Below are 18,727 nucleotides of genomic sequence, written 5' to 3'. Positions count from 1 at the left end.
GTGACATGAAGCTCATAATACAATATCCACTCCAAGCAGTCCATCTTAACACTGAACCTGTTCTAATTCCAGAAAGACAGTTGCCCACGAGAAAGCTACATATTTTTTTTTTCAAAAAGTAAGTCTCCATTGTCAGCATATTCCTCACGGATACCACCACAACTGAAAGGTACTTAAGAGTTGCATTTAGAACATGTGCCTTAGGGCACACGAAGTATTTGTTGATTAAAAATGGGGTCAGGAACTGTTTACTGGTTTGTTTGTGCCAGAAATTTTACATTTATTCTCATAATAACCATGCAAGATAGTTTGTTTTATAAATTAAGAGAGGAAGGCTCAACGATGGTGTCTAAGGATACAGCTGGTATGTTACAAAGCAGAGGCCAGTTCTATATTTATTCAAAGTTTATTCATTCTCTGTTACATCAAGATGAAAATAGAAAGAAAAAGGCAGATGGGATGATCTTTATTGTATATGTCAAACCAAAAGTGAACTGGGCAATATTAGGCAAGAAGGAATTATTAGAGGCTATTGAGATAGAGGAAAATGACCAAAAAAAAGTCTGAACTCAACTCACTGAAACAAACAAATAATAACTAAAAAAAGAAGTGGAATTTTAAGAACTGGGATGAGGGAGAGATCATAGGCCATCTAGGTTTGCTAACTGGCATTACCCAATGGAAAAGTAAACCTGATATCTTCATTACAGGAGGTAGTTGTACAACTTGGGTTAAAGCCCTCAGCTCCCACAGAAAATGAAAGATAGGGTCACTCCCTTCCTTGATGATTATACTTCAAAGAGATGATGCTAGATTTTTGAGGAAGACATTCCTGGATGATAAAACTGGCAAGATGCTTTTTAAATGATCTACGTCTCAAAGGGGCAGAAAAGGGATTTATAAGTAAGAGTTTCTAAAGTAAATGCTCTAAGACAAAGGAAGTCAGGAGTCTAGGGACAGAAGGAATCCTCTCCAAAGTTTAATCAAGCTGAGAGAAACATTAAGGCAACGCTGATCAATATGTATACAATAGTCTCCTTTATCCCCAGTTTTGCTTAATGGGATTTCAGTTACCCAAGGTCAACCATAATCCAAAAATATTAAGTGGAAAATTCCAGAAAACATACAGAGCTTTTAAATTATTCCCAGTAGCATGATGAAATCTCACACTGTCCTGCTCCGGCCCACCCAGGATGTGAATCATACCTTTGTCCAGTGTATCCATGCTGTATACCACACCTGCTCACTAGTCACTTCAGAGTCCTCTTATTTATCACATCATATAAACATAATACATGTGGAGTTCAGGACTATCTGCGAACTCAGGCATCCACTGGAATCTTGGAACATATCCTAGTAGATAAGGGAGGGCTTCTGTATGTCTCTGCCTAGCTTCTTCCCTCTTCGTTGCCTATTGTGTCTTTCTAATATTTCTCTGTCTCCCTATTTATCATCTCATTATTGGCGAAGGATTTTAAAAGTATAAAATATGAATCTTATGAAAATATAAACACTCCTAATAGCTCACTATTAAAGTAAGCTTTGCCTATGGATAATGGCCCTATTATTCATGAAAGCCTTCCCTCTGGACATTTTTTTTTTTCTGTCTTACACCTTTTAAAACCATTTCTTCCAGTGATTCCTCATGTCCTCCAAGGATCATAGTCTAACATGGGTTGTCTAAAATTATGTGTTGTTGTGCTGTTACTGTTTTCCTTCATTTGTCTTTAGAGTTTCTCTACTGATGCATTTCATTGTCTTTTTTCCCAGTGTTCCCACATATAAATATTAGGTAAATCATGTGTGATATTGTAAGCAGCAGCAAATCCATATGAGTCTGCAGCAATTCTACCTGTTTTAGAATTTAGCAAATCTAAATTCTTACCTGTCCAGAAGAAAGAATTTGACCAATAAGCATAAGGCAGAGTGAGAGACGGAGGCAAGTTTCAGAACAAGAGAGAGCATTTATTAAAAAGTTTTAGAACAGGAATGATAGGAAGTAAAGTACACTTGGAAGAAGGCCAAGTGGGTGACTTGAAAGATTTAAGTCAGCAGTTTGACCTTAGACTTGGGTCTTATACATTGGTATTCCTCTGGGGTTGTGTTACTTCTCCCTTGATTCTTCCCTTGGGGTGGGTGGTCTGCATGTGCAGTGGCCTATCAGCACTTGGGAGGTGATGAACATGCACTGTGTGTGTATTACTGAAGTTGAGCACATGCTCACTTGAGGTGCTTTCCCTTACCAGTTGAGTGTCCTAGAGGAAGGTCATATACCAGTTAGACTCCACCATGTTGCCTCTTAAAGCACATGCTTGAGTCCACTTGCCCGACTTCTGAGAACTTACCTGGAAGCAGCTGATCACCAGTTTCAGGTGTTTTCTATCTATTGGGAGGCTGCCTTTCCCTGACACTGGCTGCAACCAATTATTATTTTAGGCAGACTTTTAACAACTGCCTGATCATCACATGATGGTCGCCTGAACATTCATGGCGGGTGGGGGCCCTCTCCTTCCCTGCTCATATGTGTCTAACAACTTACTGTAACAATATGTGCTTGGATTAATTTTTAGATATTCATCTTGCTTGCTTAACTAGAGAGTTGTGGAAAAAATGAAACAGAGGCTTGGTGAAATGAGAGTCTTAGGAGTGCCTGAAAGCATTGCATTTCCCTAGCTGAGCCTCTCTCGTTTTCTCTTCTGTCTCTCTCTCTCACTATCTCTCTCTCTTTCTCTCCCTCTCCCACTTTCTGTGTCTCTCTGTCTCTCTCCCTCCTTCATTTATAACTATCTCCTTCATTTATAGCTCTCCCCTTCATTTATAATTCTAAACTCTAGTCTGCTGGATCTGAGTTCTTTCGCCAGCCCTGGTAAACTCACAGAGAGGTCCTACATGACAAAAAGCAAAGTTGAAGGGAAATAACTTGAGAAGGATGCATTTGAAACACAGCTCTGTTCACTCTTCAAATAACTCCTCTGGGTAAATGCTGTTACCCTGAAAATATGATCTTGGAAGACGAATATTTGAAAAATGAGCCCATTATAAGAATATAAACAGTAAAGGGAACTTCACATATAGCAGAAAATTAGAAGGAATATAAAAAATGCCAATAGTAGGAAAGCCTAGGTTGTTATCTATCAAGTGATAATGCTATCCATCCTACTACATTAAGCAGAAGTCTAAATTCTGAAACATTCACAAAGAGGATGAAAGCAGGGAAGCTGACTTACAAATTAGAACTCTAGTTTAATAAATGCCATGCTGCCCAGACAAAGGGGGAAGAAATGAACAAAGGTAAATGTCCATCCACAAGTGTTTTTAAAATCTTTTGCTTTTTTGAACATTTCATTTATGAAATGAGAATGAAATCTATAAATTTATATTTATATAAATGTAAATATAAACACACATGCTTTGTATAGTATGTTGAAACTTTCTGTAGACAGAAAAGAGATAGACTAGATCTTTCCAGGATTTCTGTCTTCCAGGTATATTTAAATATTACATTTTTGTGAAAAATCAATGAGAGTCCTGTTGGTGGTAGACTCAGTGATGGAGGGGACATAGGGTCCTCAAAACTGACCATAGAAGTTAACCTCAGAACAGCCTCATGGTCTGATGACATTAGCTCCTTTGTCATGCACAAGAGCCACAATTCAATCATCACTACTACACTTAGATAGAAGCCTTCCAATGGAATGAAGGCAAATAAGACACTTGACCCATGGAAGACATGCCAACAATGGCAGGAGAAAGCCTGGGGAATGGGCAGTTTACAGGGGCCTCATTCTAAGGGCCCTATATTTATCAAGATTGTAATGACCCTCTGCATTTTTACTACTATTAACACTCAACTAGAAATTTTCTTGTCTCTTTTCCCTTACACTGTATTTCTAAAAAGCAAGCTGAGGAAATAATGACTGTATATGAGACAATACACTGATTAAGTATCCAGGAAAACCAGCCAATGATACCATTGAATTATTTATTATGAGCACATATTTTAAACTGGCAACAAATTGTGCTTGAGAATATAGATTGCCTGGAGTACTAAAGAGCCTAGTTGCACATTTACTTAATAAAGGTATGGATGACATGCAAGTGATTTTCCATTAGATATACCTTTCTTTTGCACTCTTAAATGAATATTTTGAATAACCCTCAACAACTTTTATTCAGTGATAGATAATCCAGTTCATGCATATTCTGAAGTCACAAAATATTGAAGCTTCAAATGAAACTCTGTCAAGTACCTTGAGTTAAGAACATTCAGTAAATCGATGAATTAAGGGAAAGAGGGACATTCAGCAAACTAACAAAGTAGGGGTCTACTTATTCTCCTGTGAAAAGAAATTCATTTTTCACACGCTTAAAGTTAATGGTTAATTGTAAAAACAGAAGTTGAGGAAAGTCTTGAAGTGATGAAATATATGAAGTTAAAACAAAAATGTGAAAACAAAAACACATTGTAATGGACACTAATGCCTTAATTAGGCTAGAACATTACATTGTGAACAAATTATTGTCCTTGATGGACAGACATATGAATAATGAATTTGGTGATTTTTTTTTTTTACTGCTTCAGATCTGAGATAGTTAATGATCTTTATTTATGATGTGTATTTATGATGCATTTGTCACCAATCTTTGTGTTGTTAAGGAGGCTGGTGGGTGCTCACCTGTTCTTTCTATAGTGTACTTACGTGACTGTCCTTAATTTGTGGTCAGAAGTGCTATTTGGGAGCCTGTGGTTTTAACTGACTTTGATGCACGATTCCTGGTTGGTTCAAAGTACTTGCTCAGAATCAGCTGCCCTTACCTTTTAATTTTATATTGAACAAGCCTGTCTATTGCTACATTTCTAGTTTGTCTCCTGTTCTCCTCCTTCTTTGTCATGCAGACATCAGGATATCTGTAAAGTATTTCCACTCTTTTCGCTCACACTGCAGCTGTTTGCTTCTAGGTGGAGTGAGACTTGTAAGTATAGTACATTGTGCTACTGGGAATTACAGAGATTCCAATTTTTTCTCATTAAATTATCTACAAGGAAATTAAGAACAGAAATTGTATTCTGCCACTTACAAACATGGAGAAATTTATTTCAATCCCATCTGCGATGGGATTTTTATTTAACCCAAAAAGAAGGAAAGAGGGAAAAAAGAATAAAAGAGAGAAAGATGGGGGAATAGGGAAGGGGAAAAGAGAGGGAAAAGCAAAGGCAGGAAGAAGAAAGGAAGGAATCAAATCAAAGGTTGATGTTTTCTTTCTATCATTTAAGCTTTTTACTATTGCATATTAATGAGCAATATCCATTCTAACCTCCCCACCCCCCATTTCCGGCTTATCAAACAACCAACAAGGGCAAAGAGGGTGGATATATAACAGTTGTGACTTGTTTACTCTGGAACCAGCCCCTATTTTCAGGTTGAAATTAAATCACATAGCACCTTGGTGGTTAAGTACAGGTGTCATTGCTGCTGGCCAGGTTTTTGGGGAAGGCTACAAGATGACTGATGTCCCTGGTGTGGCTCTGAGGCAAGAAATCTGCCTCCCTTCACTCTACTCACCATTTATAATGATCGCACCTTTCTTCCATCATTCCCCTTGACTTCATGAGCTGCGAGTGTTCCGGGAGAACGTGCTTGATTCTCCTCAAGAGTTCTGTGTTCTGGCATTGTTTGCTGGCCTGGTTCCAAATAGCTTAGTCCCCAAAAAATTCAAGGTGGAAGGGTGACATGGATAGTGATATATACTATGATAGCTGATTTGAGTGGTGATGGGGCTTTAAAGTTAACCACTAAGCTATAGGAGATTGGTGAAAACCTTTATGAGAGAGGTTCTCATCCATATCCACCTTGCTGCTCACTGGTGGCCGTACGGAGCCATTATAAACAACAGCACAGCTCACTGGAGATGCCTGCCCCTTGTAGCATTAAAACAGCTACCCCAAACCCATTGAACTCTTCTATAAAACCCCATTAATATGAATCCAAGTTTCCATAAAAATTAGCAGCAATATCCTATTGAGAACAAGGAACTTGAACTGATTTCATAGCCTTCAAAACCAAGCACAAGGTTTGTGAAATATGAATTTTTTAAATTTGTCTGTCATCTCTCCCCTCTCTTCCCTGCACCATGTCCCTGTTCTTTCTAATTTACTCTCCTATAACCTTTCCTGATTTCATGTCTCCAGAACCACCTTTTGCCTCATCTCTGCTGTGAAACATATACCACTACTATTTGGGAAAAAATGACTGGTTTGGGTTTTAAAAGAGTATCTCTACTTGGTCTTTCTAAAAATCTCCTCTTCATCTTCAGCAGAAAATCCATTAGCTCCATGAATCAACACATCCTATCCAGAACTTCTCTCCTCCTTCCAACGATCTCGTTCAGTGATCCCAGTACATGGCATCACTATCTTTAGTATCCAAGCACAGAAATTCCTTTAATTTTTTCTCAAATCTCACATCTAATTGTCACCAATAGATGTTGAATTTGCATTAGACATTATTTCTCAAGCTGTCAACTCTTTATTAATCACAGAAGTTACCAATGTATTTTTTCCCCACTGAATTACTGTAAGAACCACAAACCTATTGACTTCAGCCTTGTTTCTTATTATCTATATTTCTGTGTTATCAGTATGATTTTACTAAAATACAAATCAATTGTTTCTTCCCTGTTTAAAATCCCATGATGGCTTCCTAAATCTCAGAGTATGAAAGTCAAAAAGCCTTAGGATTCATACCAGGTTCTTCATGATCTGTCAGCTTTCTGGCATTATATGCTAATTTCCCCCAAGTATATTCTTTGATTCCATGTCCATTTAAAGTGTCATGCTTCCAAGCTGGGTGCAGTGCCATGTGCCTGTAGTCCCAGATACTCAGGAGTCCAAGGCAGGAGAGATACTTGAGGCCAGGAGTTCAAGGCTACAGTGTGCTATGATCGTTCCTATGAATAGCCACTGCATTCCAGCCTGGGCAACCTAGCAGAACCCATTTCTAAATTGACAAAGAAGGAACTTAATTTTTTTTAAAGTGTCATGCTTTCAAATGACTCTGCACCTATGCACATGAGCACACTGTTTCCTCTTAGAATCCGTCACTCACATTTATTTCCCTAGACCTCAAAACAGGCTCAAACATCATCTCCTATCATACTCTCCTTAATAAGTTTTACTTAGTTGTTTATTTTTTTACTCTGTATTACACTATTTTCTAATTTTCCACAGAACTGTAAGCTTACAATGCCAGGGCTTATATTTCAGTTTTTCTTGATTCTTGGGGACTAGCTTAGTGTGTGAGGTTTCTCCCTCTCACTCTCTCTCTCTCTCCCCCTCCCCCATCTGTCTCTGTCTCTCTCTCATCTGTTTCATATGTTTATGAGAGAGAATATATATATATATATATATATATGTATATATATATATATATCTTAGTTCATTTGGGCTATAATAATAAAAATACCATATACTGGAAAGATTATAAAACAACAAAATTTTTTTTATAGTTCTGAAATCTGGGAAGTCCAAGATAAAATTGCCAGCAGATTTTGTGTCTACTGGGTACCCACACCTGGTTCACAGACAGCCATCTCTTTGCTGTGTCTCCACACGGCAGAAGGGGGAGAGAGCTCTCTGAAGCACCTTATATAAGGGCATGGATCTCATTCGTAAGAGATCCATCCTCATGACTGGTAACCTTCAAAAACCCCCACCTCCAAATACCATCACATTGGGAAATTTGCTTTCAAGAAGTAAATTTATAAATTTTGGGGGGCAACAAACATGTAGGGTGTGTGTGTGAGAGAGAGAGAGAGAGAGAGAGACAGGGAGAGCGTGTCTCCACCATTCAGTATAGATTTGTTGAGCAAGTGAATCACTAAAATAAATTTAGAAATAAATAGGAGATTTCAGTTCCAGCAAAGAAGGAGAAACTAGAGCTACATTTGCCTCCCTGCACAAAACAACTTGAAAAATAAAATGCATGAAACAACAGTTTTCAAGACCTTGGACATCAGACAGCAGAAGACAATGACCCCTGAAAATAAGAACGAACACAAAGAACTCTATGATTAACAGTTTACTGCTGGGAGAGCATATCTAAGTCATGGGATGGCAGGGTCCTCACCCAGTAGAGCCTGGCAGTCTCCTAGAGTTGAGCAGACAGAGCTGAGAGTCAGGGGAAGCAAAGGCAACTAGAGTTCTCAGTGCAGAATACAGGAGAGGAGAGACCTGCACAGAGGAGCACAAACATTCGGATTTGTCGTACGCGTTTAATAAACTGTCATTATCAACGTCATTAGAAAATAGATGTCTTGGCCGGGCGCGGTGGCTCACGCCTGTAATCCCAGCACTTTAGGAGACTGAGGCGGGTGGATCTCAAGGTCAGGAGATCGAGATCATCCCGGCTAACACGGTGAAACCCCGTCTCTACTAAAAGTACAAAAAATTAGCCGAGTGAGGTGGCGGGCGCCTGTAGTCCCAGCTACTCGGGAGGCTGAGGCGGGAGAATGGTGTCAACCCGGGAGGCGGAGCTTGCAGTGAGCCGAGATCGCGCCACTGCACTGCAGCCTGGGCGACAGAGCGAGACTCCGTCTCAAAACAAAAAAAAAGGCTGTCTTTATTCCTGATAATATTATTTGCTCTGAAATCTAGCTTTATGATATTTACATAGCCACGCTAGCTTTGATTTAATTAGTGTTAGAGCTCTCTTCTTTTCCATCCTTTTAACCAATTTCTGTCTTTCTTTATATTTCAAGTAGATTTTATTAAGACCGCAAACACCTGTCTTACTTTTTGAGCCAAATTGATAGTCTTTTAATTGGGCTATGTAAACCATTTAATTTTAAGGGATTATTGATAAGGCTGTGTTTTAAATCTACCATCTTAATTGTCTTCTATTTATTCACTTATTCCTGTCCCCTTTTTTTCTGCCTGTTTTTTGGCTTTGTGTATATAAATAGTCTCTATCTATAGTCTAGGTTTACGGCTTGGAAAACGTAATTGTGAACAAAAATGACTGTTTGTATTATGATTATTCCATTGTTAAAAACAATAATCAAGCACTTGGATACTAAAGAATCATCCGGAAATAAAATACTTGATTTCTCAGGTGGAAAAAAAAAAAAAACAAAAAAACCCTCTGAGGGCACTCTATGTGCAGCCTGGAAAGGAAGGGATTAAGACTGCAGGAGTGAAAACATAGATGTTACTGATACAGATACAGATATAGACATAGATATAGATATGGATATAATTTTGACATTTGGATCCCAAGGCTGAAGTGTATGCAAGACTATGCCCCAAAAATCTTTCCAGTTTATTTCCTAACATAGCATTACTTTCTCAGAAACATTGTTTTGATTTTAGTACGTGATAAGTCATACTGAATTTTTACTTTTTCCTATTCATATTTTTCTTTAAACAGAGATCGTACCCTGTCCTCGCCATGTCTTCTGGGAGGCAATCTTACAAAGTTGTAATTTGGAAAAACAATTACTGATGTTTTTTGTAGATTTTGCCTGACTCTGAAATAAATAATCAGAACAACTAAATTGAAAATGGGTTGGAAGAGAACCCATTGAAACCCAGTGGAATGAGGCAGTATCATACTATTATTAAAGCCAAAGCCATTTGGGTTGCCAGAAATCATAGTAAATACAGTGTTAATGAACAACTTCACATTAGTTATCTACTTCTATTAGGGGCTGAACATCCATGGGGAACTGGAATCTGTGTGCAGAAAAGTAGATGCTACTAAGCCGCTAGTACAGGCTGCTCAGTAGCTGAGAGGGTCAGGGATTACAGAGCTTTTCGTGGGTGAGCTAGGCTGTGTTCAGTCCACCATGATGATTTCTGTAGCCCACTTAGTTTGGAAAAGCTTCCTAATATTATATCTATCTCGATGATGATGATAATATGATGCTAACTTTCAAAATGGAGTTTATGGGAGGGGTGAGAGATAGAGAAAGAACAAAAATAATAAATAAATCAGAGATGATGCCACATTAAATGAAAGGACAGCCCATGAACTGAGTATACAGGTATCCCCAAGGATGGGAATTAGGCATATCTACATTATGTTATCAAATACATTTTCCATGTTAAAATTAATAATAACCACATAATTATTTATGTTTCCAGATTTAATGGATAATTGACATTCTGTTAGGGAATTCAGATTGCTCCCTCAATGATTATTTCTGCACCTGAAGGTCACACACAATAGAATAATTATTACAAGAATGTTTCTCTCATTGCATTGTTTTCTAGAAACACTTGATAACACTACATGTGCCACAACCACTTAAGAAAATGCCGGCATAAGCACCATGTTTGCTTGTTTTTTAATTTTGAAAAACATCAACTAAGATCCCTGGCCACTATGATTCATGAAACATGCAATAAGTTGTTTTGAGAAAGATTGAAAAATAGAAAATACATGCTCCCAGCAGGCAAAACATTGCTGACATTTTAAATAATAATAAAACCGAAGACCTCAATCCATTTTGCATGTCAAAGAATAGGCATTTAATTTGTTTAGGTTATTTGGTTCAGTTTTGTGTTTCTTACAGAATTAGTTCAAGGATATTAAAAGTAAAATAAAAATCTAGATGATTGTAGAGAGCCAAGTAACTGATAGTTGGTTTTCCAACCAGAATAAAATGTCAAAGAGATTTATGCAACATGTGACTTCTCCTTTGTTTCATCGATACAGCTTTATTTCACTTTCAGAAAGCAGAAAAGAAAAACAAATAATAGCCAACTTGTACTTATGTGATCTATATCCCTCTGGTTTTTCATAGAATTAAGAACTCTATCCCTGTTTCTTACCCTAATAGGTAAGCTTTAACTAATTGTACTATTTCTGAATTTTCCCTAAGAAAAATTCCACCAAACTGAACTACATTTACTTGTATGGAGGTTATCTAATATGTTATAAAATCTCTCTCCCATAGAACGAGGTAGAGATATGACTGTGATTAAAGTAAAATACAGTTCCACACTTTAAGTTTTAGAGTTCACACAATATTTTATTCTTGAAGTTCAGTTACATCAACTTGATATAATTGAAGTACATGAACTTCAGTTAGCATAAAAATTATTCAATTTAAGGAAATTTTAAACAAACCTTACAATACACTTAAAAAGAATATGCTTGCATTAATATTTAGTTTATAATTAGTCATTCAGTAAGCAAAATATTCATTTTCATGATTAGACATTTTGTATTGTTAGGTGGGCAAACCTTCTATAGACTTTTATATTTTAATTAATGCTTTAATCCTTTCTTATTTAAGGAAAGACAAGTGGGGGAAGAGAGAGAGAGGGAGAGAGATTGAAGCTTAAAATATTTTTGGAATAAACCCGAAGCATGAGTTTCTTTGAGAAGAAAAATCATTCGTTTTATAATCTGAGATAATTGAGAGAGAACTAAGTTTTAAAAGAGCTTACACCTCATAGACAAATATGCTCTAACACATGGATTGTCTTGAAATACCCTATAATGATCAGATATTTAGATATCACTTAGGGGATTCTTAAGTAAAATAAACCTTTTCAAAAATTGTGTTAGTCTAGAATAATTGTTTAACCAATAAGTGTAAAATCAATACATAATGTGTCATCATAAGCTATATAGCTTAAATGTTCTGGCTATTATAAAACATAGATGTTTAAATGAATTAATAAAGTAATGAGTGCTTGTCCACACATAAGAAGCGTAAGCCTGAGTTTTTGACAGGATCCATACTGATTTTCCAACATGTGATAGCAGTGACTCAGACCGAGTTGCGGGCACGTTTCCTGAGCTTGTCACCTGAGGGCTCTGAAAATCCCACACGTTGAGGGTTTAGTGTTACAAGACTGCCCCCACATCAGATGCCAATCACAAGTCCAGGTTGTGACCTATACCTCTAACTGACCAGCTGTAAGTCAAGATTCCCATGACCCTTTCTTTGGGTTTGATTAATTTGCTTGAATTCAGGGAAACATTTTACTTATTGTTACTCATTTCTTAAAAAGACTGTTACAAAAGATACAGACAGACAGACAGATGAAAGAAATGTATAGGGCAAGGTATGGAAGAAAGGGTGTGGGTCTTATTTGGCCTCTCTGGGCATGCCACCCTCTAGATACATCCACGTGTTCAGCTAACCAGAAGCTCTCTGGACCTGTCCCTTTTGGGGTTTTATGAAGGATTCATTAAGTAGATATGAACCAAAATTAAAATTCTAAGCCTCGCTATTGACTGAATAGACCCCCCCCACCTTGGCCAAGGGGATGCCTAAAAACTATTTCAGGGATGACAATCCTGAAAAAGTATTTCAGGGTTGACAATAAGGGAGGTGGAACATGCCTCATCACACCCTCCTCCCCTTGGAGTTTAGGCACAACTGACCAGCATTAACATTAAAATAGAGATCAGCGATTTTAAGACTGACAATGGACTCTTTGTAGCAATAAGATACCTAATTCCAGCCTGACCATGGTTTAGCATCATGTAACAGATAGCAGGCCCTGAAAGAAATCAAAGTATTTTACCCCAAAATATATTTCTTTGACATATTTTGAAATGACCATGGAAAGCCCTCTCTTATGGGGGAAGTTTGCATTTTGTAGAGAATCCCCTTCCCTTTCCAGGTCTTTACCTGATCCAGGAGAGATTTAGCTAAGTCTGACACTTTTTAAGATCCTGTAAGAGACTTTTACCATCTATTCTCTCTGAAGCCTGCTACCTGGGGGCTTCATTTATGTAAAAATAATCTTGGCTTTCCCAACCCCCCTTATCTTAACACATAATTTTTGTAATGCTGATTTCAACTTCTCAGGTTAAGGCAAAGCTTAACTCTTTCAACCAATTACCAATCAAAAGATCTTTGACTCTCTGCACTTCAAGCTATCTCACTTTTCAAGGCTGAACCAGTATATCCCTTTTGTATCTTAACCTGTGACTTCTGTCTTCCTAAGATGTATAAAACCAAGGGGTAACCCAACCATCTTGGGCACATATTCTCAGGAACTCTTCAGGCTGTAAGATGGGCTATAATCACTCGTATTTGGCTCGCAATAAACCTCTTAAAATATTTTACAGAATTTTCCTTCATTTTTGGCAACATAAGCATAATAGATTAAATCATTGGTCATTGGTGAGCAGCTCAAACGTCAGCCCCTCTCCTTTCCACGGAGGTCAGGATTATGACTGAAAGTTCCAGCCCTCTAATTATGTGGTTGGTTTTGCAGGCAACCAGACTCCAACCCAAGCTATCCAGAAGCCCCAGCCTTCAGTCATCTCATTAACATACAAAAAGACACTTATCACTTTGGAGATTACAAGGGTTTTAGTAGTTACATGCCAGAAAATGGGAACAAAATACATATATATATATATATATATATATATATAGTCACACACACACACACACACATATATATATATACACATACACATAGCCAGCCAAGGAATTCTTCCTGACCACTGCATAAAGAAAGACCATGGCATTGTTGTAAGGGAGGAAACCACCCCTCATATTGTCTTATGCTTAATTTCTGCCTCCAAAGAAAGAAGTAAAAACTAAAAGGCAGAAATGAAATCCACAAGCAGACAGTCCGGCACCACACCCTGGACCTGGTAGTTAAAGATCGACCCCTGACCTAATCAGTTATATTATCTATACATTACAGACATTGTAGAGAAAAGCACTGTGGAAATCCCTGTCCTATTCTGTTCCGTTCTAATTACCAGTCCATGCAGCCCCCCATCACATACCCAGTGCTTGCTTAATCGATCACGACCCTCTCAAGCAGACCCCCTTAGAGTTGTGAGCCCTTAAAAGGGACAGGAATTGCTCACTCGAGGAGCTCGGCTCTTGAGACAGGAGTCTTGCTGACGCTCCCGGCCAAATAAACCACTTCCTTTTTAACTTGGTGTCTGAGGGGTTTTGTCTGCAGCTTGTCCTGCTACATTATACAGAAAGAGTTTAATAAGCACTAGGCCAGCCACACTGCATGGAAGATGTAGTTTGTACTCAAATAATCTAATTGAAAGCTCATAGGTTAGGGGTTTTTCAAAGGCAGTTTGAGGGAAGGGGTGGAGGCAGTCAGGTAACAGGTGCTTGTTGCTAACTGGTTGGGGTGGAGATGAAATCATGGTGGGGAGTGGTCAGAGCTGTCCTAAGGACTGAATTGCTTCTGATTGAGGCCACTAGAGCTGGACTGGCAGTCAAGGTGGAGCCATGGGTGTCAAACTTGCAAAAAACCTGGAAAGATATCTCAAAAGGCCAACCTACAAGAGTGATGTTATTTGCCGGAGTAATTGGGGAAGTTGTATATAGTAGAACCTCAGGAATAATGGCTGACCATCATTTATGTCTGTGCTTTAGGAGGACTCAGGTTCACCTCCTTCCCCCAGCCTACTGGCCTCCCATTAGCTTTACAAAAGTGGTTGAGTTTTGGGCAAGACCTATTATCATTTAAACTGTAGCCTAAATGTCTTACAAAGTTAGCTTGGCCCAATAGCCCAGGAATAATTAAAGGAAGGGCAAGTTGGGGGTTGGGTTAGCTTAGCTTACTGTTAAAGTTTTCTCACTGATATAACTTTTGCAAAGGTGGTTTCATAGGTACATATATATAAAAATTTATTAATTACAGAATCACAGGGCTTATTGCTTGTTCTATAAATAACATTTAGATCTTAATCATGAATTTGAACTGTCCATTATTACATTGATTTAAAATGAGGAACTATCTGTTATTTGTCTTGTGAAATCTGGCAAAGATTTGTTTTTCATTGTATATATTTAGGTATACAACCTAACGATTTGATATACATACACATTGTGAAAAAATCAACACAAACAAGATCATTAATATGTCCATGTTTGAAATGCTTGTTCTCTGGTGCCATAAAGAAATAGCACTTGCACATAAATTTAATTTCCTCAGCAATGCCATTTTTATACTTTCTGCAGAAAGGGTACACTCACCAGCAGTTTTGCAATGAGAGTACACCAAACAAAAGAGACAGTGTCATTTATAACCTGAAGTGTCCATCCTACTGCTGTGTCCATTTTCCATTGGCTGGAACGGGACCCCACATTCTGTATTTGTCTCAATCGACTAGCAACTTAGAACTTTTTAAAAGAGACAAAGGCAGAGGAGAATAAAGGAAGGAGGAAGTAACTTGTGGAATACTGAGAAAGGTAAAAACACCTTCAAATAAGGAAGAGGAACAGGCTATGACCTAATGCTTGCTTGGAACAGTATAAGCATGTCAGTGCAAATATTTAGGTTAAATTATGGGAGCTAAGAACATAAAGTACATTGATTTCTTTATTATGGCTAGCAGATATTTAAGAATGTTAGCATGGGTCTTTGAATAAATTTTGTTTCTAAGAGATGTTACTATTTATTCCTAATTAGATGGCGAAGAAAGTCTGAAGAGGAACTTTTACTTTACTTTTTACACCCATCATTTCACAGTTACCTTTTTTTTTCATGTTTGTGATGAGAACATTTACAATCAAGTCTCACATGTACAGTACATTTGCTACCTATAGTTAACATGCTACACGTTAGATCAGCAGAACATATTCATCTTGTTTTAACTTTGTACCCCTTGACCAAAATCTCCCCATATTCCTTTCCGCCATCCCCCATCATTCTACTTTCTGCTTCTACGAGTTTGACTGTTTTATATACTATGTATAAGTGAGAGAGGAGAAAGGAAGAAACCAGTTAGGCAGGCAGTTAGGGTGTGTCCTTGTTTGAATTATTTCAAGCAAAAGAACAGCCTGCAGGGACAGATAAGGGAACTTGTACAGGAGGTGTTGCCTAAGACATGCCCACAGTTGCACAGATAACAAGGGCCACACAGGTGACTTGCCCAGACCTGCTCACAATGGAAAATTCTGTCAGACACATGTGCAGTAAGGGGAACAAAGCAATATGAAGTAACTCAAGCTACAGGCCTTCATGTACACTAGGAGGATGGGGTGAAGTTACCAGAAATTCGCATCTTATGCAAATAAGATGCCCAGTCCCCATTGGTTTCTTGTGAAGGCCTTTGCATTCAACTATAGAAAAGCCTTTGCATTCATCTTGTGAAAGCCTTCTGGGTCCCCTCTCCACAGCAAAGAGGTTTGTTCTTTCACTTATGAAACTTTTGCTCCAACCTCACCCTTGGTGTTTACTCTCCTTAACTTTCTTGGTGGTGAGACAAAGGGCTAGGGGTGATACCTCAGGCAATGAGAGACTGCTACATTGTGGTGCATTGGTGAGACTGTAACCTAAGTTAGATAATACAGCATTTGTCTTTCTGTGTATGGCTTATTTCATTTAGCATAAGGATCTCCAGGTCCTTTCGTGTTGTTGCAAATGGCAACATTTCATTATCTCTTTTGTTGTTGCAAATGGCAGCAACAAAAAAATAATAAAAATAAAATAAAATAAAATGATATTTCCTTATATGTACATACCACATTTTATTTTCTTTTGGATTTTTCTTTTCTTTTTTAAGCACACTGTCTTGCCCTGTCACCTAGGATGCAGGAATCATGGCTCACTGCAGCCTCAACCTCTGGGTTCAAGTGATCCTTGCACCTCAGCCTCCCAAAGTGCTAGAATTTATACCATACTTTGTTTATCAATTCATCTATCCAGTGAACACTTAGGTGTTTCCATACTGCTAATGTGAATATTGCAATGAATATGAGTGTAATTATCTCTTCAAGATCTTGATTTCAGTTCCTTTGGATAAACATTCAGAAGTGACATTGCTGAGTCATATGAAAGTTCTATTTTTAATTTTTGAAGAATCTTCATATTTTTTCCATAGTGGCTGAACCAGTTTACATTACTCTTACCACTGTGCAAGGCATCACTTTTATACACATCTTCACCAACACTTATCTCTTTTGTCTGTTAGAAAATCCATTTCACAGGTCTAAGGTGATGTCTCATTGTGGTTTGGATTTGCATTTCCCTGATGATTAGTGATTTTGAACACCTTTTTATATACCTGTTTGCCCTTTTTATGTCTTCTTTTGAGAAATGTCTATTGAGGTTGTTAGGCCATTTTTAAATTGAGTTATTTGGTTTTTGTTTGTTTGTTTGCTATTGAGTCATATGAATTCCTTAGATTATTTGAATATTAACTCTTTATCACATATATGGTTTGCAAATATTTCCTCCCATTCTTTAAAGTTGATTTTCCTTCATGTTGATTATTTGTTATGCAAAATCATTTTAGTTTCATGTGGTCTCATTTATTTCTTTTTGTTCTTGGTACCTATGCTTTTGGTGTTATATCCAAAAAGTATCTTCTTCATGTATAATTGTGTTATTTGAGTCTTTTCCCTTTTATCTTAGTCTAGCTAGAAGTTTGTTCACTTGGTTTATCTCATGATATTGAGCTGTGCTCTCTCGTGAGAAGGATGATGCAAGTTAACTGAAACTATTCTTGTTAGAGTAGGCAGATAGCTAGACATGAGTAGGAAGGGAAGCCCCTAAAAGGAGGAGGTCTGGAAAACGTCACACCCCAGAGAGTACTGGAAACATTAATGCTAAATATGAGAGAGAGGACGGGAAATATCTATGCAGAAAAGATCACCCCCAAAATGCTCCTTAAGATGCCCAGTAATTACTCTCTCTGCAGTTAACCTATCAGAATGCAGCTAGCTGCATGCTGATAAGGAGAGAAAGAGGGCAAAGAAGAAATTCCTAAGACATACACAGGTGCAATAAGTACAGAATTAATGGCTGTATGACCTTCCTGAGGTGGCAGTAATGAGCAGCGCCACCATCAGGCAGGACTGGTATCCAACACCAGGCCTGCACATGTGCATCAGCTGATAGTAAGGGAGAATCCCACAAACCTGGGGCAGTAACTAGATGGGGAAAAGGTGGAGACTAAAGGCAGAAGCAAGGAAACTAGACAAAGACAAAACGGAGACTTAAGACAGAAGCAGGAGCTTAAAGAAAGAGTCTGACATATTAAAAACCGCAATATTGAGCTCCAGGCTGCCAGCCCATTCTCTTTCAAGCAAACCACTCTGCCTCTTTAAATGAACTCTGCTACCACTTAAGCCTTGCTGCTACTGTTGCTTCTCTGGTTGGTTCAGCCCCCTCCTCTCTGGGAGTGTCTGTCCTTCAATAAACTCTCTGCTCTTTATTTTCCTTCAGTAAAACTTTGCTTACTTTACTAATTGTCTGTTGGCCAAATTCTTTCTCCCAAGTAAGATAAGAGCCAAGAACTCCTACACCCCTCAGTGATATTCTTATTTCTCCTCAAAGTGTCTATTGTGGCCACATGTAGTGGCTCACGCCTGTAATCCAGGCACTTTGGGAGGCTGAGGTGGGCGGATTGTTTGAGCTCAGGAGTTCAAAACCAGCCTGGGAACATGATGAAAGCCTGTCTCTACAAAAAATACAAAAATTAGCTAGGCAAGATGTTGCATGCCTATAGTCCCAGCTACTTGCAGGGGGCTGAGGTGGGAGGATCACTTAAACCCAGGAGGTCAAGGTTACAGTGAGCCGAGATCATGCCACTGTACTGCAGCCTAGGTGACAAAGTGAGACCCTGTCTTTAAAGAAAAAAAAAAAAAAAAAAAAAAAGTGTCTCTTGTTCAAGTTTTTGCTAAAATAGGGTGCTATCTTCTGGACTCCTGAGTTCCTACAGGGATATTCCTGCCCATCAGTGTTTGTCAATATCTATGTTTCTTTGAGGATATA

The sequence above is a fragment of the Macaca fascicularis genome, chromosome 9 (genome assembly GCF_037993035.2).
Source record: "Macaca fascicularis isolate 582-1 chromosome 9, T2T-MFA8v1.1".
NCBI lineage: Eukaryota > Metazoa > Chordata > Mammalia > Primates > Cercopithecidae > Macaca > Macaca fascicularis.
The sequence above is the reverse complement of the archived record's forward strand: the minus strand, read 5'-3'. Positions refer to the sequence as shown.